The 26,008-nt window shown below is 29.8% G+C and overlaps 1 protein-coding gene across 2 annotated transcripts in view; it reads right to left on the minus strand.

The window, feature by feature from the left end:
• LOC107456079 (somatostatin receptor type 2-like) overlaps positions 1-26,008 on the minus strand; it is a 148,889-nt gene that overhangs the window by 46,587 nt on the left and 76,294 nt on the right. Inside the window, exon 1 of one of the 2 annotated variants that reach the window (XM_087166093.1) lies at positions 5,856-6,160. The exons of the other annotated variant lie outside the window; for it this stretch is intronic. The gene's annotated coding sequence lies outside the window, so the exon portion shown is untranslated. Of the gene's footprint in view, positions 1-5,855; positions 6,161-26,008 lie in introns of those variants that run through there. 2 annotated transcript variants of the gene reach the window in all.

Below are 26,008 nucleotides of genomic sequence, written 5' to 3' on the forward strand. Positions count from 1 at the left end.
GACCATTAATCGGTCATTAAATTCATAAGTCATGAAACAGTCGAAGACATTTTACTAAAAGAATCTTTAGTCGTAAATAATTTTTAGAAATGAATCATCAAAACTTAATTTATAATTCTACTTCTTTTTTTCTGTATTAAAAGAACTACTTTTGGTGCTTTTTCCCAGTGCTTTTTTTCGGGGATTATTTTCCAAGTATTTTCTCGGTATTTTTTTCTGGGCTTTTTCTCTGGTGCTTTTTTTCGTAATTTATTTTCACGGTATACTTGAAATTTTAATAAAAGGCATCTAAATATTTGTTATTTTTTGATAAGTTAATAAAAGGTCGATCTTATCATCGCATTAAAAGCAAATTTACTCGCAACTAAGCAATAGTTGTTTTTCAACACACTAGCTACATTTTCAAGCGAATTAGTTAAGTACAAAGAAGTTAGTAAGCGTGCGAGTATGAAATATGTTGTTTTAAGATAACGCGGCAATCAACAGGCGAAATTGGGTTTTTTTTTTATTAGTACGCCCGTGATAATGTAACATGCGCTGTATTTTTTTTATTTATTTATATAAATAACATTTCATACTCCAAAAAATATATTTTCATCAACACTAACATAATTTTTAAAAAAAAAATAATAATAACATATTTAACATGAATATTATAACAACGCATTTGACAAGATAATTTTATATCAGTAGATAAAATTTAAGCAAATCATAAAAATATTGCTATTTGACTTCTTCTTATCTATTTGCCTCCCTCCATTACAATGTTCAAATTTGAAGCTAGTTGATTTCCAGTAACAGATCTTTCTATATTGAGACAAAGAGCCGGAATAGCCTGGTTGGTAGTGCCCATGTCCAAGAGGTCGTGGGTTCAATCCCCACAGGCCGAAGACTCCCCGTGTAGTAAAAGGTGACTGATGCACGTTAAATCTGTAGAGTCACAAAGTTCTCCATGTTCCCATAGCATACCTCTGGGGCTACTGAATCAGGAGTTTCCTGGTCTTCTGGATTGCTACAAAGCTACGGAGTTGAACATCAGTAGTCGTAAACCCAAAAACTGTATCAGCTGTTCAACGACGGTTATAAAATAAAATATATAGGGATAAATAGTATGGTTTAACTACCATAATATGGTAATACAGTGAAACCTCTCAGGAGCTCCATTCCATCGTTAATGGAGGTTGGCCGTAGGGTTTACCTCCATCATTCAAAATTGTTATCGAAGGTACCTGATTTTTCGTTAACGATTTTAATTTTAGGCACAGTGTCACTTTATTGGTGCAGGAATGCCACTTCTGTTGACGTAATGAAAAGTCGGACCTATGAATTAAATTTAGCGTCGAAGGAAATGATCCCAACTGATATAATGATATGTAAAAACGAATTTACTAATTATGAATGATAAAGCTATTTTAAATAAATAAACAATGATGTTTTTCGTTCAAGTTTTCTTTTAAATTAAATCATAAAAAAATGTTAGGTTCAAAGAAAAGAAGAGGCTTGTTTGTTTGAGATGCTTGTTTTGTGAAAAATAACTTTTTTTTATAATTTGACTTTCCACTCTAAAAGTATATCATTGATAGCATCGTCTCCAATGTGCTTTGACAGCATCATGAGGTTGCATCGTAAAAAGAGCTCTCTAAATAAGAGGCTTATGCAAATCTTTTGAATATATTTTAATCTACTTATTTGCTTTATTAAATTTTTTGTTTTGATATTTTTTCATGTCTCCTTTGTTTGATCTTTTCCGCTTTTGGTGCAGATGTTAGGCCAATCATTGGGAGAGGTTTTAATGATCTCTCCTAAAGATTTACTTCAAAACAAAGTCTATTGAAAAGAAATCACAAAAGTTGTGGTAAGTAGAGGTAGTCGCTACATAGAGGTGTTCTTTTCTAGATTTACCGTTTTTCTTGATCTTTGGGAACATAATAAAACTCAGTAATTTTTACCGAAGCGCTTTGATTTTGGTAAAATTAACAGTAGAATAAATTTGTGATAATATTAGGAAAGTGTGTAAAAGTTTGGTATATTTATCGTGATACTTTTTGATCGTGGCATAGAAGCCACTTATTTGGTTAAATTAGTTTTTTTGCTTTGTATTTCTTACTAAATGTGGGGTAATAGGAACTATAGTTTTGAAAACCAGTACGCAGTTACCATAAAAATGGAAAATTTACAAAATGAATGATTTAAATACCGCATATTTTGGGTTTCATTACCATTTTTTTCAGAAGAGTTATTACAAAACAGTAGATAATGTGTATATTTCGTAAAACAGTTCTTTCGCAAAAAGCTCAGAAAAATTTTTCAACAGCTGCATTTAAGCATTAAGGATTATTATTATCTTATGTCAATAAACACTATTATTTTAGTTGTGTTTGCTATGTTTAGTTTCATGGGTAAATATGTTTAATTATAAAAAAATCGAAGCAATTTTTCTTTTATGTTGTGAACTTTAATGATAGTGAATGAAAAAAAAATTTGATGGATCATGTATCTAAATAAAAAAGGAATAAGTCTCCAGAGCTTCTTTAAATCTTCAAAAATCAAATATTTAACAAGAAATATTAGCAGTTAATTATTGATAATATATAAAAAAATAAAGTTTCCGTAGCCGTTTTTAATAAATCAAAAATTCCGCAACAGAAAACCAGAAGAAATATCAAAATTAATTATTTATAGATTATGTCCATCAATTTCTCTTGTTTAAATTAAAGAAACTATAAGAATTAAAAATAAATTTCGAAGAAATGGAAGTATCAATTATTCAATATACGTAAGATTAACTTCATAAAATTTACAGTTAAAACCAACACGAATAAAACCTCTATAAGCTTCAGATTTCATTATATTTTTTTTAGCAGAAATATTTTATTTAAGAACAGTAAAAAATAAGGCATACCATTATAAAAAGTTAACTTCTTCATAATTTTCACAAAAAGGGCATCTGTTCTTACACGGTATAACTGGAGAGAAAAAATATTACACAAATTTCTTCGAATTAATTATTAATTTGGGTTTTTTATTATACCTTCTTTATAAGATTTCTTCCACAAATCCATGTAAAAATAAAAAAAATCGAGTTTCGAAAAAATCTAATTATTTTTCACCACTACTTTAAGAAAAATAAGTACTAGCAGTAATTAAAATTTAGTACAATTATGTTTTAAGCTAAAAAATTAAGTTATAATTATAAAAACTATTCAGTAATATGTTTGAAAAACGCATTTAAAAAAGAACAGTGCACAAACACAAAAAAACCGTATTAATATTTAAAAAATCTTTAATTCAAACTTTTTTAATAACGCGCCATATAAAAAATGCATTTAGAACAATTTTCTTAATTGGTGCAATTTCATAGCTCGTTTGCTATGTTTCAAGTATCTTTTCTTATTAGAGATGCTAATTAGTCCGCTAAAGTAAAACAAACGGCACTTCTATTGTTTTGAAATACTAAATAAGGAAAATAAAAAGCAATAATATTTGATATATTTTACTTCTAAAGCTTAAAGGAAGATTTTTTCCTAGCATTGAATAACTGCTTGAAGAGGATTCCATGATTCTTTTCAAAGCAAGTTATGTTTTTACTGCCTTTTAAAAAATGTGGAACAATTAATTTTAATTGTAGATTTTTACGAGTGAAACATACTGGAAGTTTCTCTAACCTTTAGAAAAAATAAGACTACAAATTTTCATTTATGCCCTTATTGCTTAGTTCTTTTAATCATTTATTTGCCCGTTATTTTCTAATTTAAGTACTTAAGTGGCACCGGTAATTTATTTTTTTTTCTTCATATTTTAATCGGATTGGAAAAAATTATCTCAGCATATTGCTTTTAAATTATCTTATTAGATATTAAGATCACTATGATAGGTTATCATTTGTTTGAAAAAAAACAACCTTAAATTTGAAGTTATTATTTTGGTGATTTATAAAACCACATATCAGAGACAACATATTTAAACAGACAAAACAAATCAGACGAAACACATATAAAAATATTATAAGAAAAAAATTACAAACCGGAATTTCAGATTTGAAAACTTTAAAAACAGGTATTTTATAAATATTCGATCATTTTTTATTTAAAAGACACTGAGAAACAAAAGTATGGTCAAAACTACTTAAATATGGTAAAATTAACCATGTATCTGGCTCTATGAAAACGCCAAAATGTTTGGTAATTTTAAATTAGCAATAAAATATATTTTTATAATGTGTAACAAAATTTGATAAATGTGGTAGTATTTGACTATCATTGTACCTCAAAATATGGCAAAAAAACCACTTATTTGTTTAATTCTACTTATTAGATTTGTATCTGTTTTCAAAAATTGTAATAAGATCAATAGTTTTGAAAACCAAAAATTCCCATAAACCGTAACCATATACATAAACTGAAAATTTACCAAATTATTGGTTGAAATAATGTATAGTTTGGTTTTTATTATTTTATGTCGTTACCACACAGTAATATCATTAAAAGAATTTTTTCTTATGTAGGTTCTGCACTATAAGAAAATAGTAAAATGGGTAAAACGATTGGTCGAAAATTTTTTATTTTACGGTTACAGGTTTAAAAGGAATTAGTAATAAAATATTAGCCATTAAATACATAAGTACCTCACATAACGCTGCAACATATTTTTCTAGCTATACTGAAATGTATTGTGGTATTGTTATGAGATATAGTATTCATGGTTAAGTTCCTCTTAGAAAAAAAATCATGGTTAAAAATTGTGATAATAAAAAGCTATTATTTAGATTTTAGTTAAATGTAGCTACCTTTTACTTAAAGTACTTTTCGAAAGTTGCAAATTTCAAATAGAACTGCTCATATTTTACGTGTACTTTCGTTACTTGTAACGGCAGTAAAATTAGTACCAGGAATCTTAATTGTTGAATGCAAAAAGGATAAACTTAGCTTGTGGTCTTTAAAGAACATTTAAATCGAAAATTGTGGCGAAGCTTCATCTTAATTAAATTGCATTTTTGTTTTGCCTATTGCATATTTTATCAAACATCTTATATAATTTAAAAATTATTTGTTAATTTTTGTTAGTTTTATAAAGTTTTTATTCATTTACAGTTATTCTAAAAATTAGCTACAGTCTATCATAAAAATAGTGTTTTTAAATTCCAAATATATGTTCCACTTGTCTTATTACATTTTGAATTTTTTTAAAATATTTACATCACTACTTTAAAAACTATATAAACTTTTTATAAAATTTATCCCAATTTAAAATGAAACAATTAAATTGCTGTTACATACATTTGTAAATAAATTTTGAACAAAAATATTAGCTAAATTTTAAGAACAAATTTTCTTGCTATGAAATTTAAGTCAATAAAATTTAAATGTAATATTTTTCATACGAAAATTTTGCTGTTTATAAACGATATAAATATTTTAATACAACATTTATGTTTCTCTTAAATCAATAACATTTCAGCGTATAAAGTAAACAATAATATTTTACTTAAAAAGTTACGTGAAATGTTTTTACTTCAAATATTGAGCAAAATATAATGCAGGCTATATTAAGATATTGTTAAGAAAAAAGTTAACATGGCAATATAATATATTTTTGTTCTAAAAACTTTCCTTTTGAATTCAAAAAAAAAGTTGCAATATTTCAAAAGTTATTTTAAATATATATTTGAAAAGTTATCTACGATGTACACGATAGTGAAGGAATAAACACACCTACAAAAAATGTAAATAAAGATTACATATAAATTCTTAAACAAACCCTAAGCTTCAAATATAGAAAGAAAAAAAATATTTTCCCAGTCTTATCAAGTCTTATCTTTTTACAATCACGCAGAAGAGAAAAATTGAATAACTCACTTTAACCAGTTTTCCTCGAATTTTCCATGCAATGCACGATCAAATAAATAAACATTGAGGCGCCTAAACAAAATTCCCTTAACACAATTTATCTATCCCAGAAGAAAAAGAGAAGAAGGTACAATATTTACAAATTCTACGGAAAATAATAAGCATAAAAATATTAATGTGGAATTTGAGGACAACCGCTTTGTTGACTCAGGTGTCAGTAAGAATTTACGTATTTCTATTTTTTTTATATTATTTTGTTGCATAGAACGAAAATGTTATGGCTAATAATATTCAAATGTCGAAGCAAAAAAAAAAAGTCAAAAGACCATGAAAAAATATTTCTAATTAACGACAATTAACTTTTAGTTCTTATCATTAGTGTTTGTAATTACTCTGGCATATTATTTTGTCAGATGATTAATTAATGAACAATTTCATTATTCATAATTACATGAAAAGAATCATTTAATTATTTAGAATATTTTTAAAATAATATAAATAGTATTTATATTACACTGGTGTAAGGAATTAAGAGAATTTGCAGACTTGGTCGATTATCTCTAAAACTACTGAATCGATTTTAACGAAATTTTGTGTGTACAGTCAGCAAAAAAAAAAAAAAAAAAAAAAAAAAGATATCACCCTGAATAACTTTCGTTCTAATGATCGGATTTTCACGAACTAAGCGTCAATCTTAATGATTCCGGGGGGTGACCTCAAATATGCTAATTAATTAGTACTAACTATTAATTAAGTTACGAAATCAGACACAAAAACGCACTTTCTCTGAATAAACATGTATTTTTTTAACAAATTTTGAATCCAGACACTTGAATTAGGGGGGATAGACAAAATTTTGAAAAAATTGGGTCTTAAATTGGGTCACAATAAAGGTTTATAAATTTGGCGATAGTCCAGAAAACCGCCAAAAAAAATCGCCAGCGCAAATTAATATTTTAAGGTAACCCATTGACTAATTCAAAAGAAGAAGACTTAATTTCACTAGATTGCTAAGCAACCAATTTCTGACTGTAAAAAAAAAAAAATTAAATAATGCTCTGTGATTGCTCGGAGAGGTTTAATAGAAATGTCTCAAAATTAATAGAAAATATCTCAAAGTTTCTAGGATATAGACAATTTTTAAGCTAATTTCTGTCCAAAAAGCAAAATTGTATGTATAAGACATACATTGATACAATACAAAACAAATAATAATTCAACAATTGTAATACACAAACATGATCGTGTGTAACGCTAGTTAGAGTCAGCAGGTATGACATTTCCACAAGACAATTCAGGCCAATTGCCACGGGACATTTCCCGTAAACTGCCTCATTCCAAGTAGGAAATTAAACTTCAGGTCTTGTATATCTGTAAGAGGGGACCATACCCCCTATGAACCACTTTTTTTGGGTTTATTCTGCAACCACTGTTTCATACCTTCCGACTCCAACGAGAGTTACTCACGATCATGCGTGTCTATTACAATTGCTGGATGGTTATTTGTTTTGTATTGTAGCAATGTATGTATACATATCAAGTTTTATCAATCAATATCAAATTAAAAATCGGTCCAGTAGTTCTAGCGATAATCGACCAAGTCTGCAAATTCTCTTAATTTCTTACGCAAATGTATTTTGTTACTGGCTCCCATAGAGCAGTGTTTCTGGCTCTATGGGAATACCAAAAAGCTAGGTAGTTTTTTCGAAACACCTTGGTAATTAATTTTTATAAAATTAACAATAAAATATGGTTTCATAATTAGTGATAAAATTTATAATTTTATCATAATACCTTAAACAATGGCATAAAAATCATTTTTTTTGAACGAAGTTTACTTTTAAGTTTTGTATATTTTACTAAATGTGTGGTAATAAGAACAATTGAAATCTTGAATTTCCGTTCATGCGGAAAACTGTTTCCTCATGAACGTAAAAATTACCAAATGAACCGTTTAAATACTGTACATTTTGGCTTTATTAGTAAGAATTATGTTTTTTCTACCTAAAATGTCATTATCATACAGTACAATAATTTTAGCAGAATATTTTCTCCGTGTATATTTCGCCGAGTTTATTTTGGATATATTTCGCCGGGAATTTTGGTAAAATAAGGAGAAAATGAGTAAACAAGTGCTTAGGGATGCATTCTGATTAGCCAAAGCGTCGAAGCTTTTACCATCCAATCAGACAGTTTGAACAGTTTGAAGTCAAAAGAAAGAGGAAGTAGTTGTACCAATATAAAAGAGTCTTTCTTTCATATCGTAATCATAATCATATCGATATGATTATCAAAGCAACAAAATACAGGTCAGGGATCGAAAATGTAAATTTAATCTCTGGGATTACTCAGATCACATTAATATTTATGCTGTTAGAAGGATATAAACTGCTGTTTGTAGAAAATGCAACACCATGAAGGAATCATCAGAATCAAATGAAATTCGCAGCAAATGTCAATTATAGGATATTATGCAAATTAATAAAGTTTCAGAGCCATCGCGCGTGCGTGGCGCGCGCAGCGCCCTCTGAATTGATGCTGAAAGCGTATAAATAAAGTGCTGTAGCGGGACGTTGAAAATAGTCTATGATTATTTGTTAGTGGCAAACGTTTAGTGAGACCTGAGTATGCCTCCACGACGGAAGAATAAGAAATTCAAGCAACTTACGGAGTTTGAACGAGGGAGGATAATCGGCCTTCGAGAAGGAGGATTTTCCTATCGCGCAATAGCAGCTCGTATGCAGCGGAACAGTTCCACAGTGATGCGAGTTTGGAAGCAGTGGACCGACGAGCACCGAACAACTCGAAAAACAGGCACTGGACGACAGAAGGTGACGTCAGAGCGCGATGATCGACACCTGCTCCGCATGGCGGTGAATGATCGCACAGCTTCCTCCAGGCAGCTGGCAGCACATTGGTCTACTGCTACAGGTGTACAATTGTCGGCTTCGTCAATTCGTCGTCGTCTGCTGCGCCGTGGATTGCGTGCAAGGGTGCCATTATACAGGATTCCCCTCACGGCGGATCATCGACGGCTGCGTCGGCAGTGGGCTCTTGAGCACAGAGACTGGCGAGCTGATTGGCACCAAGTTGTCTTTTCAGATGAATCACGCTTCAATTTGTGGACCCATGATGGCCGTGTTCGTGTTAGACGTTATGCCGGTCAACGCTGCCTTCCTGAGTGTATTATTGAACGACATAGTGGTCGAACACCCGGAGTTATGGTCTGGGGTGCGATTTCGTATCATGGACGATCCAATTTGATACGAATTGAAGGTAATCTCAATAGCAACAGATACGTCCGTGAAGTGCTACAGCCCGAAGTCGTTCCTTTCCTTCAAGGCATCCCTGGAGCTATCTTTCAGCAGGATAATGCACGCCCACATGTTGCGCGGACTGTTAGAGACTTCTGTTCAGCACAACGCATGCAACTTCTTCCTTGGCCTGCTTATTCGCCGGATATGTCGCCTATTGAGCACGTGTGGGATATGGTTGGTCGGCGTCTCACTCGTGATCCGCGTCCTGCAGTTTCCAAAGACGAACTTTGGTTGCGCATACAAGCGATATGGAATTCTCTTCCTCAAGCAGATATTCAACATCTGTTTGACTCCATGCCACGTCGTATAGCAGCACTTATTGCAGCGCGTGGTGGCTGCACCAAATACTGATTTCGGACGCTTAATTTGTTTCTTTTGTTTTGAAAATTTCATCATTTATTTGTATCAGTACAAGTCGTTTCTGCATTAAATTTCATTTGATTCTGATGATTCTTTCATGGTGTTGCATTTTCTACAAACAGCAGTTTATAAATGTTAACAAAATCTATCCATTCCTATTGTATTTAATCACATTGACGAAAGTACTGCATTGAATACAGTTTAAACACTTTGTTGCAATAATCAAATATATGTTGTTTTTCTGTAATAGTACTTAAGTTTATGAGCCAATCAGTCTTTCTTATAATTTCTGTTTTCATTGGGAATTTTCTCCATGATGATTTATTTGTGTTTATAAGTCAATAGTCATAATGTGCAATTGTGAATTCGAACCAGTTTGTTTATCAATAATCATGGGGGTACATTATGATGTTCTATATTGTCTAGGAGCAGTCTTATACGGGTATATAGAGTGTACAAAAGAAAATCGAAACACCTGAAATATTTTGTATCTTATGATCGAGTTTTCCTGAAATACAAGGAATCTTAATGATTCTAGGGATTTCCATGAAATATGACGACTACATGACGACGATTCAAACAAAAACAAAGAAATTCCTTTAATTTTTTCCCCTCGTGTTAAGAAGTTGTGTCAGACATTAACGCTTAGTTACAAACATATATAATAAAATTATACTTAAAAATATATATAACATATACAATAAATTACAAACCTATTTTTAATTAGCGTTTCTGAATGACTCCTAATGCATACAACGACCATTTGCTATACGAGTTCATACGAAAACATAAAATGCGCATTAATTTTGTTTTCAACTTTAAATTATTAAGTTAAGTCAGACAAGTACTATTTACTTTATTAATTTCAATAAATTATAACTATATTTTTCGATATATAGCACATCTTTTGTTATGTATTTACCTGGTAAATTTTTTAAAAGAAATATACTTTTATATAGCTCACATATTACTTTAAATGGTATTCTTACGTCATAATCTATAAACTTGAAATGTATAATAACTGGATATTCCTCAAAACTTTCAACAAGACTCTTCGATTTATGTGTCTGTAAAATTCATTAAATGTTTCCATAAATTTTAATTGGTGATGTAGAAATATTATCAACATTTTACTGTTACATATATCGATCGTCTCCTTTCGAGCCTTTCCGCCGAGCTTTAATCTTCTTATGTACCCCATCGTAAAAATATTTCTAGAGGATAGGCAAATAAAACTCCCCTTTTCCTTTGGACTAAACTATTTATATAGTCCATTGAAATATCCCCATGCTATATATCTGAAAATGCTCTCAAACAAACACAGTAACTTTTTTTAGATCATAATCATTGTAGAACTCTTTTGGAGGAAAACGCTTTAGTTGGGAACTATTCGCTGTATAAAAGGAAGAATTGAATTGGTGGAAAAGGAACTATGAAACGCATTTTATATATTTAACGTCTTAAATAAAACGTCAAAATACAACAAAGAATTATCGATAGGTGGCGTTAAACTGGGAATAGGGTCTAAATGTTTATTAATGGTGCTATTTGAGCCGCAATATTAAGTATTATTTATCACATAAAGAATAAAGATAAGAGCGTATTTATTTATTGTGTATTTATTTTGCTCAAATGGTTACTTCATAATGATAAACTATAAGGAAACTCTGATAGTTTAGATGTTTAAATTGGTTTTCATTCTTAAAAGTTGGAAATTTAGGTATTATAACAGGTTTTTATTTACGTGCTTTGAGTAAGTTGCTATATATTATATGCTATTATTTATCTTTAAAATTTTTCTATAATAAACTTTTAAAATTCTCATTCTGAGATTACGGTAAAATAAAAGGCAGCAGTCCATCCATCCAAATAACCGTAAGGAATACGGTAGAGAGCATTTTTCACCTTTACGATTTTAAAATAGTTTGCAACTAGAATGGTTAAAAACCGCGAATGCAAAACTATAAGGTTTTTTGAACGATTTATAACTATCATGATTTCAAAACCGTAAAAAAGAAGTGTAACTGCACACTGGAGCTTGGCTTTTCGTTCGTAATGAGTATTGAAGTTAGGTTGTGGTTGAGCTGTGTTTTATAAAATAAACCGTGAAATATGGTTTAATTAGTTTATTGAATGTTTCTCGTATAGTAAGAGATGGGAAATGTTAGGCAGCTTTATGGTGCTACCATCTATGCGTGAAGTATTGTATTCTAATAGTCCAAGATCACAAATTGGAGAGTGTATGGCACTGGAAACTCTCCATGCGTTGAAGGTAATGGATGAAGTATTGTGGTGTCAACGCTTTGACTTGGTCATGAGGTTGATATATTAGCCCTCTCGGCTATAATATGTACCAAGCTACAAGGAACTAAATGGCTTTATTATGTGAACCTAGTTGGAGCGAAAAATTTCAGGTAGTTCGACCATATTAGATTAAAGCAGTTAATAAACGGTTTTTTATCAAAGTTAAGAGTTTGAATACCATTTTATTAATTGTTATTTGACTGTTTTGTTTGAATGTGTTAAAATAACAATTAAACAAACTGTTATTTTACCATTTTTTCGGACAAATTTCTAACACTGTAAAATTGACGTGATTTTAGTTTGAAAAAATTCATGTAGCCATGCGTATGTAATTAAGGATCTTCTGGAACTGAAATATTTCAAATCATGAACTTGTTTTGCTTAAAAAAAAGATGTTAATAGTTGTGCTTCTTCTATTATTTCATTTAAAAAGCGAAATTAGATCAGGTATCATTTTTCCTCATATTGATCCTTAAGTGATATTGCTTGCCCCTGCTTTTATGTTTCACAACTTTAAACTGATATAATTTCAATTCTATTTAATATATTAACTATAATAAAAATGAAATATAGACAAACAAATAACCATTTAACTTTTACTCATAATAAATTTGTGAGCTTTTTGTTATATTTCTCCACTGTAAAAAATTTTAGTGTATCTCAAAGCCAAAAATGGTAGCTACTACTTGACATAAAAGTGGTGCATTGAAATGTCTTACATAACTCTTAAAACTAGTGTTTCACTACACCAATGTTCTTTTACTCTACTTGGTGAAAAGTTGCCCCCAACATGTTTTTATTTAATAAAATTTAAATTTATCATTGCAGTAAGATAAGATATACATAAGATTCAGTATTTTTTTTACAATACAATGTAAAGCAGGAATCATTAAATTTCAATGTATATTATATGCTAATTCCTAAAATAAAGATAGTCTGTAAATCAGACATCAGCCATGCACACAAACAGAATCTGAAGACGAATTCGAACTAGTCCTAATAAAATGGAAGCGGACAGAATTTGAAATCAGATAGCATAATTCTCGGATATTTAAAAATTATATATAATTATCCTTATAATACTATTAAAAATATACCCACATATTTATGGGCGAACTTTTGTTTCTGTTGATGGATATCAGCGTTGAAAATGACAACAAACTCTTGCTTGCCTATTACAGATTGTAAAGAAACTACTGCCGACCGTCCAGAGTAGGGGGCAGGGAACTGTCCTTGCTTCAGAAAGGTCCTGGTTTCGAATCCCGGGCAAGGCATGGAAGTTTCTTTCTCTTTCTCTCTGTGCCCTATGTCCTTTCTCCTTTGTGTGTGAATGTGACCCGTCCTATAAACGGGTTGTGGTTGTGTGAATGTCGTGGCAGAAGTCGAATTCCGGGCCATAGATGGCGCCACTGAAAAACAGGAACAATCGCACCCCCACTGCCTAAGCAAGATACGACAAAAATAAAATTGAAACTATTCACGATATTCTACTTGGCGTTTCTTAAAATTCAAAGGTCGCCAAAATTCGGAAGTAAAAACAATTCCTGTATTGTGAACGAGCTTGAGAGTTTAATGTAAGATTATTCAATTTTAAGTGTTTGGATGTAAATTTTAATCATATTTAAAAAATCGTTTTGGTGTTAACCCGGAATAAAATGTTCCTTCGCACAATTTTGGAATGTTCTTTTTTTTCAAATATCAGATTACGCGAGATATTGCACCACAGTTTTTACAGCGTATATTCTGATTGCATATTAAAAAAAAAGCTTAAAAATTATGGTTTGATTCCATTAATAAACCTTAATTATATCTAGCAATATTACTGCGTTCATATGGAGGGATAAATTTTTGTACGGAGAAGGGGGGGGGGTCGAATTATTTTTAAAACCAAACGTAGCAAGTTGAGCTAATAAATTAAATGCATTAAATTTAGAATGTTAGCATATATCGTATGCATTTTGTATGGTAGATCGTCGGGCATAATTTTAAACAAGTATATGCGATTTTGAAAATGTTTCAAAATTGTAACATAAATCTTTGTATATATTACTTTCTTATTATAATTTCGATTGAATCTCAATCGTAAATTTTACATTGAAAGCGTCTGAATCGAGTATATAGAAACCAAACGTTATGAAATATTAGGTGAATTTAATGTTTTTAATTAATTTAGACTTACTCCTCAATTATATCTCTCAAGAATGTTAGAAAATGCTCCATTAGTCTCATAAAAATACAAAAATTTAATGATGTGCATTTTAAGATTACTTTAATGGATTAGTAGATTCCATAGTCAACTTTTATTTTTAATCTCCTGTAATATATTTTGATCCTACTCTGGGAGTATTTTCTTATAACTACTACCATAATTACTTAATACCTAATGTATCATATAATACTCTTTCGTAAAAACGTAGTCAATGAGGTCATTTAAGTAATTATTCTTAATAAACATTACATCATGAAAACTGATATAACTATCACAAGACGAAAGCAAAAAATGTCCTCGTTCCTTTTTGTTAAACAGATGCTAGTAAAAATAGATATGGCTCATGTAACTTTCTCTATTATAAGCAACATGGGAATATTGATGCTAACAGTGTGCTACTAAATTAAATATAAATGGTGGTCTCAAATGATTTACCCATTATCCAACTATATAAGCGCATTAAAGTCAGGTTTCATTTGTTTAATTTACATTCATACATATTTGCACAAAATGTAGCATTAAATAAAATAATCTTTATTCTTTCACATTATGATGCCTTTGTCGATAAATAAAAATTACAATTAGTTGCAGTTCATTAGCATAAATTAATATTTATTCTTTTAAAATATCTGTTAAAAATTTTTAAAACAATAAAAATAAGTCTTTTAAACTTTTCGATAAAAAATATTGTTAAAAGAGTTTCATTACCTAAACTGCAACAGAAAGTCATAACACTTATTTAAGAAAAAAACACATTTAAAAATACAAAAAGTCGAATTAACAATTGAAAATAAAACCCTAAGTCTTTTGTTCAATATTTTTATAGCCTTTTTCTGTTCTTTTGATTTCTCCACACTTTCCAGATATTTTTCAATCTGTTGTTTTTATATAATTTTATAATTCACAATTTAGATTGAAACCGGTTTTATTAAAAAAAGCAGCGCAACGTTTATACGATTTCCATTCCAAACCTTTAATTGAAAGCTAAATGGGAAGCTAATTTAAATGCAGCAACCTTTAAGGACTCATGCACCTTTTTGGAGATCTTCCTCTTAGCTGCAGTTGCTCGCTATTGTAATGCAAGCTTTTATTTCTTTTTAAATTTGTTGCCAGAATTAAAAAAAAATCGGGAATTAAGTTTTTATTTCATTTAAGAAAATGTGAATCTGGAGAGTGGATCGTTAAACGCCACTGAATAGGAAAACTGGAACAGTGGAAACTGCATGAAAAGCTGTTTACATCGCAGCCTACTACAGAGTGACAATAAATAACTAGAACGGAACTGAAAACCAAACAGTTTTCTTCGCAATATATCACGAACTAATTTTAAAAAGTGTTCGCAAGATGACTGTATAAGCGAAAATGGACCTTAGTGAAGTTTTTTCTAGTTATTAAAAATGGATCCTTATAGAATTTATTAAATGGAATTTATTCCAGCTAACATAGCTTATTACCGTCAAGATTAGAGATAGACACGTTTTTTCTGACTTTCTTACAGGACAAGATTGAGCACCTTATTCATCAGACTTGAGTTAGTGAGTTTTTTTTTGCTCGTTTGGTTTATTTGAGAGAACAAGAGTTTATCTTTAACTCATCAGACTTCAGTTTCCTAAAAATATTTGCTAGCTTGGTTGTATCAGTAGCTTGGTTGCGACCAACATCAGAAAAAAAAATGTGTGCTACTTATACGTCACTGCGGCGATCCTAAATGTTTTTTCGTAGTTATCTTAAAAATTGCTCGCAATATTTTGAACAATATTATCATTTTGTATTATTTGTGTCAAAGTTATTTGTTGTTTTCGTGTATAGAATTCGATGTTAAGTTACTTTGGAGAAGTATTCGGTTTGCGTTTCAGTGCTGTGCTAAAAAACGAACTGGGTACTACACAAAATTAACTTAGCATCGACATCTAAATTGTTTTTGGATCAGCTATTGAATAAATAAATAAAATTAATTTGTAAGGCAACAAACTGCTTTTATTTTTACAGATTATATACCGAAATAAATCATGAAAAGCAGATAATAAAGCGAAAGGAAAGCTCTGCCATGCACATGTTCATAATTGGCAATTTAAAGCGTTCTCACTTCAGATTTTAACAAAAAAGAAATATTTTTATAAATAGTAAATGTAATATTTACTTGCAAAATATGTTTTTATTTTTTTTCAAACTGGTGGCTTGAAAAATTGTTCTACATTAAATTAAGTTTTCTTTTACGATTTTTTTGCAAATGTATTTAAGATACAATTTTGCAAAAAAAAATGCTTGAAATAAATTCTTGTTACTCATAGTTTGAAATAAACTTGCGGTATATCAGAACATAATAGCTACACTTTAAATTATTAATAATTAAAATAATATTGAAATATAATTTCTAAAGATATAAAATCGAATTTGAAATATACTTACGACGAATTACTTAAAAATATATTTTTACCAGCTAGTCACATAATTGCTTTAGTCATCATAGTTCATTAATGATAATAAGTTAGTCAACTCAAAGATAACATTGAACAACACCTGATATACTTTAATAAGAAGCTTAAGGCAATTAATAACGTTTATCTTTGTTAAGTTATGCTGAATACAAATTTAGTGAATATAAAGCATAATTTGTAATTCAGAAACTAAAACAATTTTATTAAGACCACACATGAACTATTTACTGCATATAAGCATATAAGCTGGAACATTTTGGATGTTTTTAAAGACAAAAAAATCCTCAATCACATTATTCTATTTTTATAACTAAATACTTTACATTCAAAAGAGGTAGTCTTCTATTTACAAATGAGCTCATCAAAAAACTACGTGCCGTTTATGTCATGTATTTTATTCTTTCGAACATTTTTGTTTGATCACTTGGCCAACCTCCCAATCCTAAGGGCGTCCAGAGAATGTATATACGGGGATGTAAAGTGATGAAAGAGGCTGTTGTTTCAGACGATGTTTTTCTGAAGGTCAGGCAAAGAAATAAGTTTATGACAGTCATTTCGAATGGTTATAAATATTCATTTAGTTCCAGCATATGGCTATATTTAAACTTACGCAAGATAATCCCTGCTATGGCATTGCGCAAAATGGGTTCTTCGTGTGATATTTGACCTAAATATAAGTTTTTGATATGAGAGCGCGGATTATTTGCTAATAAGAATTTTCTTCTGAAAAATAGTTGTTTCAAAGTATACTGTTAAAAACTCAGAAGCAAATTATGGCATAAAGTACCGGTACTTTGGATGTGCATCATCTTTCAAATCTTTTTACAGTAAAATTCTGAACCATAATTTTTGCAGCAATATTAATTAAATTAGAGTGATTAAGGGATTTTCCGGTAATTATTACTTAAAAATTACGATGTTATCATGATTTATGGCAGCATTTTTTAAATTCCTACATTTAAAAATACTTTTTCTTTGAACACATTTTTCAAGAGGGAAAATTTCTGTATCATATTCTTTAATTATCTATATTATTATTATTCTAAATGAAATAATTTATTTTGGAAAAACACAAAATTTTTAGTATACTCCTTCAAGTTTGCGTAATTGTGCGTTGACTGAACTTTTAAAATTATTTTGACTTTGAGTTTTCAAATTAAATTTCATGAAATATAGAAATTAGGAATAAAGTTATTTGAGAAAAAGGGATAATTTTTTATTTCATCTTCTTCATTATTTTTTAAATAAATCTAGCTGTTATGTTTCACTTCTAGCTTCTGTATTTATTATTTCAACGTGCATAAATTCCTTAAAACATTTTGAAACAAAGATTTCAAATACTTCTTGCACCTGTTTTTTTCTTAAAACCCGTCTTAATCACTCTGCTGCTAATATATTTTTACTTCTTGCAGACGTTCAACAGCTGACCCAATTTTGGGTTTACGATTAAAAATGTTCAACTCTGTATCCTTATAATTTTAAGTTCAATCCAGAGGACAAGGGAACTCCTGGGTCAAGTATTGGGAAAAATTTGCTTTCGTGGTGGACTTTTTTCATGGAATTAACCCGTATTTGCGTTACAAGGAAAGGAAAACAACGATAATCTCAAATGATTTACCTGACTGCATTCTTATCCATGATCCGTTTACCACTATACAATTTTTTATTCACAATGTTTTTACGATAGTTTATATTAACATTGTGGACGGATGAGGAATTCGTATCGACCAGCCATCGCTGGGATTCAAACCCGGCTCACCTCATTAGAAGGTGATTGCTCTATTTCCTGAGCCACTACTGCTCACTGCACATGCATTAAAAATGTTCTGCCTAAAATAAAACAAAAAATTGTCAAAAGAAATTTGTTAAAAAGAAGTTTTCGTCGTATGACATTAAGGCGAAAGGGGTGCTTTTCTTCTTGTTTTCCATTGGCGCCATCAAAGGTCAAGAATTCAACTTCTTCCACGCAAACATAAATCACAGCCCGTTTATAGGGCGTACCTATTCATACACTCATTCATTCATTCACAGATCGTATTTTTAACCTGAACCAGAGAACGATCAATCTCCAATTCAGTACCCTCAGAGGTACGATTAGTTATAGGAACATGGAGAACTTTGTGATTCGACTGTTTTACCATGCACCATTTACTACACGGGGAATCTTCAACACGTGGGCATCTAACTCACGACCTATTTGACAAGTACCCACCCACCTACCAACTGGGCAATCCCGGCTTTAATTCATCTAATGAGTTATAAATAAAACTATTTTCAGAATTATTTTAATAGTTTTTATTAGATTTAGCTATTTTATTAAACCCAATTTCAATCTTTTAATTTATTACATTTAATCACAATATCATACATAATATCAAACACAATTATTCGGCTGTCATTTCTATTAACAATATAAAATTTATTAAATAATGTTGCTGCTCAACATGTTCTAAGTTATTAAATAAAAAGCACTTCATTTAATTCAGCCTTTCACAATTTCATTTAAATTAAAAAGTTTTGGACTCGGATTATAACGGTATGTGATTTCCATTTTGTCTGTTCCTCATAAACTCCTTAAACATTAAAGAATATTAATAAAAATCTCTTGAAATAGTAAATATTTTTTATTAAGAATAGAATTTTATATCATGTATAATATTTTTAAAATGTAGTTACGTTTAAAAAGATATTATTTAGAATTCAATTATATATTTTAAATCACGAAAATAACCTTTCGAGAAAAAAAATTATGAGCAAAATTGCAAATATGAGAAAACAATAGGCATTTTATTATATTTTATTTAAAAACGATTAAATAATAACTAACTGAATGTTAAATAACAAAAATTAATATTTTAGTTATTCAACAAAGGAAAAGTGCTAAAGTTACTATTCTCACTGGAGAAATTTAAACAGAAAACACTAAAATCAAAAAATATTTACATCTATCAGAAAAGTTAAAGAAAATGTACTTTAAACAGTAAATAAAAAAGAAGAAAGCTTTTACAGATATTTTCTGTCTGAAAGATTATTTGAAAAGTAAGTTTTTAGTTAGTGATGGATCATAGTTGAATCTTCAAAAAGTGTCAGTTTTGACATTTTTAAGCACACCAAAACCAACATTCTTGGCATTAGTCCAGAGATATAAGCTGGGTTAATAAAATTTCAAAAAGAAATGTTGGTTTTTAACTTTTGAAAGGCTCATGCATGTATGGTTATGACAGAATAGTTTGTAAATATTTTTAGTTCATTTTACGATCTAAAAGGCTTGTTATTTGTCGTTTTTTCTAATCTTATATGCATTCTTTCTTTATTTGAGACTTATAGAAAAAAAGAAATTACAGAGAATAAAACTATTTTTTGAGAATAAAAAAAATAGTCTATATTTTTGCATTTCACACTATTCTTTAACTGAAAATTACTATCAAAATGGAAGATGTATACGTTAAGCTATGTCGACTAAAACAAAAAATAATGTGAATAAATCAGAAATGAAAATGCAGAACTGGGCATACTATTATTTCAGTTCTCTAAAAAGAACTCTTCTCAAAGTCTAAACACCAAATGAAGGTAGAGAAGTAAAGAGACAAACGCGCGTAAACTGGTTCAAACAATAGGATCAGAGGAACAAGCTTGAGCTAGATAATGAAAAAGGGGGAAATCCCCTAACATCTGTTTCTCCCATCGCGTGCTTGCTCTTTACTTCTCTACCCTTATGAGATGTTCAGTTAGATGTAAGGTTCCTTTTTAGAATTATAGTATACATAGTACATCCTTTATTCTATTATTATAACAGTATTTATAGTATTTTATTTGTGTGCATAGATAATAAAAAAAATTCTTGTACAATTCCGTACTTTGTTGTAATCACATTTCTGGTAAAAAATAATCATATTTCTTTTTAATAAGGCTAAAATATACGGCGTTTAAGCCATTCATTTAGTTATTTTTTTCCATTCACATAGTAACGGTTTACCGGAAATTTTAGTTTTCAAAATAATAGTTCTTACATATTATATAATACCTTAGACCAACTTATACCAAATTATAGTAGTTTCGACCATACCTATTTTTTTCATTGTAGATAACTACATTGCTAATTTATTACCTTTTATTTACACTTTGAAAATTTAATTACAACGCAACTATAAGGTCTCGTCGTAAGAGAATCTGAACAATGATCAAAATTTTAATTACGATGAGAAGTTACAACATAATATCAATTTATTTAAACTAATTTGAAAACATATTACGTACATTACAAACATACATTGAAAACATACATTAATTTAAACTGTTATGTTTTCATGAGTCATACAACTAATGACTCATTAATTCGTTGCAATGAACAAAACGGTTGCATGAAAGGCGTTACTTAAATGCGCCATAGGCACCAACAGCTACTATTGCCTAAACAAACTGTTATGTGTAGTTAATTAGGGAAATTATTTTTCTTTAAATAAAAGAAGGCAAATTTAAGAGTAACTGATTTGTATTAAGGTTATCAGAAATTAATTTATTTGTGTTAAACTTTACTACTGAAGGATGATGCAATTCTAGAAATAAGCTTTACAAATAGTAAAAAAAAAAAAAAAAATTAAAATTTTAAGATAAAACTTGGTTTTGCTGTTTTTCCTTATTGAAATGCTAATGGTGCTAAACTTTTTTCTTCTTATTTTTTAAAATTTTTAATAACACACATCAAAACTATTAAAGAACACAACATGAAAATGTTCAACACTGCTTATCAAAATTTAGTTCAAGATTTAGTTCAAGATAAAGAATGTTTTAAACTATTTTTTTTTTAGATTTTTTTTATAAATTTTTAAAGATTATTAAAACGGAACAATATTCAGTTATAGTTATAAAAAAAATTTAAGAAAGAAAAAAAACGGTATAAATTACAATAACCAAAAACAATTTCAGAAATAAATTAAAATATTCGTAGTCGTGAATTTGGCTAAACCTTTTTTTGACTTTCTCTTATTTTATTTCCATTAATTCTTCCGAATTTTTTTTTCATTTAAATTTTTTTTTTCAAAAAAAAATAGATATAAAAAGAAAAAATTCTATACAATTTAAACTCTTTGAAATACTAATAGTGTTATTGATGAATATGAATGAAATTTTTGACTATTTTTTATATTAAAGCGCAATATTTTAGTTTTGTTACTAATATTAGGCATCAGCTTTTTAAACTTTATATATTTTTTAAAATTGCTTCAGGGAAGATATGCGTGTCTTTTTTTTTCAGAGGAGAAAAATAGATTAGAAGGGAAAATAAGTTGCATTAAAATCTACTAAGCAACACTTGGAGTATATCTTCCATTTTTTTTAAATAAAACTTCAATGTTTATCTTCCTTATGAATAGTAAATAAGCTTATTTAAATGTATTTAATGCCCGATATTAGAGAGTTCCCTGCACTGCATGAAATGGATACTCAAATTTCACGAAACTCTCTTTACTTTTGCGAAATCGTTTCCTGGTACATGCTCCGAGCAAACATTTCTTCGAAGTGATAAAATAGCTATCGTCACTTTTTCGGGGAAAAGAATTTTGTCAAAATTAAACAAATATTTCATCAATATATTTTCCAAAAAATAGTAACTTATAGCGCTTAATGTCTAATCACCTAATATATAATGACTTCATCGTGGGGACCATATAGGTGGATCAATGTTTCTCAAACAGCGCGAGACTGAAATAACAGAGAGCTAAATTACACCCATGTCCGAAGCGGGATTCGAACTTGGGATCTTCCTGTTTGCGTCTTACAGCTTGATCACTACACAGGATGGTTGATTTTATCATCACTTTATTTTCGATGATCCAGTTTTCATTCTAGTTGACTATCTCCCACAATGCAACTATGATAAGGTTTCGCAATTAAAAAAAAACATTTTTGTCATGTATTAGGTAGTTCGTGTTTCGTCATAAATCATGTGATTTCGTGACGAAATGACTCGCAGAATCAACAAAAATATGAAAGTTTTCAAAGATTGTTTTTTTTTCTTCCCCAATGCCCACCTGTGTTAACATCCGTCAATTCAGTTATTTTTCAAGGATTGTTGAATCGTCAAATATGAGAGTTTTATATTTGAGAGTGTACATGCGACATTTCTACTCAATTTGAAGGCAGAGGTGGACTCAATCATAAAAAATTTAAAATGCAAGTGAAAATTATGGGAAAGGGAAAGTGAGAAAAAAACCTTATATTGGTTTTAGTGGGTGGTTGTTAAAAGATTTCCTTTTTTGAGCTAAGTTCATTAGTGAAATGTATAGTTTTGGCCAAATGAAAGAGAAAATTCTGCTTTTTATTACGTATTCTATTTTTTGTCACAAAATTATCAATATACAAGCGTGTTCGTACTAATTTTAACTCAATTTGTAACTTTGTGTTGTTGCATCTTATACCACATGGTTTGTTTTCTATACGGTATAACACATGTTGCCTGATTTGAGATACTATCTGCACAAATTTCAGTATAAGTGACTAAGTAAAATTAAGAATTCATTTATAGACTAAGCAAGTAATATGATCTCTTTTTATTGCTGCTATAGTGGATAACCCTGCCTCAAATGCTTAGCCTGCTCCAGTTAGAGCCTGCACTTTGCACCAGTTAGCAGCAGTTAGAGCCTGCACCGGCTCTTTGGGGTGCATCAACCGAGAAATTCATTATACCTCAAAATTCATTTTTCCGTTAAATACATTTTAAAAGTAACATTTAATTCATTAGAGTGATTCAGTGATTTTACGATAATTATAAATGTTAAAACTACGGCGTATCATATTTTTTGCTCTGTAACATGTTCTGGTAGAAATGAAGTTAACGGTAAAAAAATATAAGTACCATGAATGCCAAGACTTTTTACTGTAATTTGATTTGTAATTTTTTACTATGTGGGAGAAGCAGTGGCTAAGTAATTCAAATCAATTAGCCAGTCTTATGAAGCATGTGGAGTTGAAGAAAGGTTAGGAAGGCAATTAAGTGCAATCTTGAAGTGCATATGAGAGGAATACAACGTGAAAAAAAATAAATGGGTTCAAATGTTTAATATATTAGATCATGCCGGCCTTGTGGCCGAGCAGTTAGCGTGCCTGACTGCGGGGACAGTGGCTGCGGATTCGAATCCCGCTCTGGGCATGGATGTTTCTTTCTCTCTCTTTGTGTTCTATGTCCTTTCTTCTTTGTGTGTGAATGTGATCCGCCTTAAAAACGGGTTTGTGGTTGTGTGACGTTGGCGACACTGCTCCAACGCCATGGATTCGCCTCAGGTGCCCACTGGGTAACGAAATGTGGGTAGCAGTTCTGGCACTTTCTGAGGCCAATGGACAATAATTCCAAGTGCCCGCCATTAAAAAAAATATTAGATCACATGTATTTAATATGTTTTGGTGATCTTGACTCTATTCTATATTTATAAGCATTTTCCAGATTTTGCGGTCATGACAAAAAAAATAATTTTTCTAAGTATCACTGCAGTGTATCCCCTTTTTTTAATAACATTTTTTTAATATTTTTGTTTAAATTACAAGGGGCAAAAAAGAATCTGTAATAAAATCAGTTATTTAGTCTATTCCTACTTAAGAAAAAGGGAGTAAAAATACAAAGGAACAAATATTTTAAAACTACCCATATTAAATAATAATTGAGAGATGGCAATAAACGAACCATTAAAGAAGTCTTAAAAGGATATTCATTGCTACTGCTATTAAGAAATATTCAACTGCACACGGAATCAGCATTTTAAATAATACAAAAAAAAAACATAAATGGTTGATGCATAATGTTTCTTAATTTTTTTCAGAGTACAAAAAATAACTGAATTTAATAAATTTAAGTCTTAAATGTCGAAAGAAATAAGTTAACAAATTATTTACCTTACACTCTAAAAGTTCTTGAAGAACGGTATAATTCCTAGATGTTTTGCAAACCGTATCAGAAATAGAAATAAGAACTACCACATGCCAGTAGTCCATGCCAGCCAACAATCAGAATCTGTCAAGGTCGATTCAGGTGCTAGACAAGGTTGTATATTTTCTCCAATACTTTTCTTGATTGTTATTGATTGCTCGATTATAAATAAATTATAAGAGACTAAAAGGAATATTGGATGGACCCTTGCTGAATATATTTCTGACCTTCATTTCGCAGAGGACTTATCTTTACAGTCCAACACCTTTCAAGTCATGTAAAAAAAATACAAATATTTTAAACGTAGAGGTAAAAAATGGGCTGATTATCAATCGAAATAAAGCAGCTAATACAACAATGCAGCACAGCGAGTATTCCATGAAGACGAGTTATTTCGTTTGTCGAGATGAAAAAGTTAAAAAAGAGAATAGTTTAATTAAAAAGGATAAGTATGACTCAATTTAAAAATGTCATTCACTTCAAAATTATGTAAATAGGAAACAGTCGGCACGTCAATCGTCAATAGGACAGTAGACACGCTTTAAACACCCAAAAACAGGCATCCATTTTCAAGACTTGCCAAACGTGAATGAATCAAGAATCGCCAGTCGTCATTCATCACTGGCAAGTTTTGAAAAAGGACTTAACACGCTTGTTTTTGAGTGCTTGAAACATGTCGACTGTTACTTCCTATATACATATTTATTAAACGAATGAAGTTTTTAATCAATAGTATCTTACCACTTCAGTTTCTTGGGCTTATTTATTTAAGAATATAGATGTAGTTTTGAAATCCCATGGTCATGAATTATTATATTAATATCAGCTAAAGTATGGATATTAAATGAAATTAAATAGTATTTTCTCAAAACGGAGATTAAATCAAACTTATGTATATGTATTTATTTTCTTATACCATGAATAAATAATTATCTCAATATTTGACTGGATTTAATTTTATAGGATTTAATTTTATGTCTCACTGAAGAGGAATCAGATTGAAACGTTTTTTCACTACTGACACACATGGATTTAATTCCTCTTTAATTCCCATTAGCTTTTCACATAAATAGATTAAACCGAATAAAAAAAAATTAAATTCTTGTTTTGATTAATGCTATAAAAAAAACTACAATTTGCATTGGTTCAATAAGAAAATGACTGAGCTATAGAAAATGTCATCTAGGAATTTAAACTTTTACGTTTGAATTACTTTGAATTTCTTCAAGGAGAAAAAAATATATTGAATCCGTTTCAACTACTTTAAACTATAAAGATGAAAGCGAAGAAACATAAGAAGGCCTTAAAATCTAATTACGTATGGAAACTCATGACTTTTATCTTCAACTTTAATTTCATAAAAATTCCCCCCGGTAAAGTTACAGTTAATTCAATTTACATTTGGAATGACTTTTTAATGCTCAAAGTGCTTGAGGGAGACTGCCATTTCTTATAAACTTCTTGATATAATTCCATTAAAACCATCCGCCATTTTGTTGCGGGTGAATCCTTTCTTTTTGAAACGCCATCTTTAATATCAATTTAATGGTTGAAATTTACGCGCTCAGTTTTAAGACTTCGTCTTTATAGTAAAAAAAGAATAATTCGATTTACTC

Source organism: Parasteatoda tepidariorum, chromosome 6, assembly GCF_982258835.1.
Source record: "Parasteatoda tepidariorum strain Cologne lab strain chromosome 6, Ptep-v5.0, whole genome shotgun sequence".
Classification (NCBI taxonomy): domain Eukaryota; kingdom Metazoa; phylum Arthropoda; class Arachnida; order Araneae; family Theridiidae; genus Parasteatoda; species Parasteatoda tepidariorum.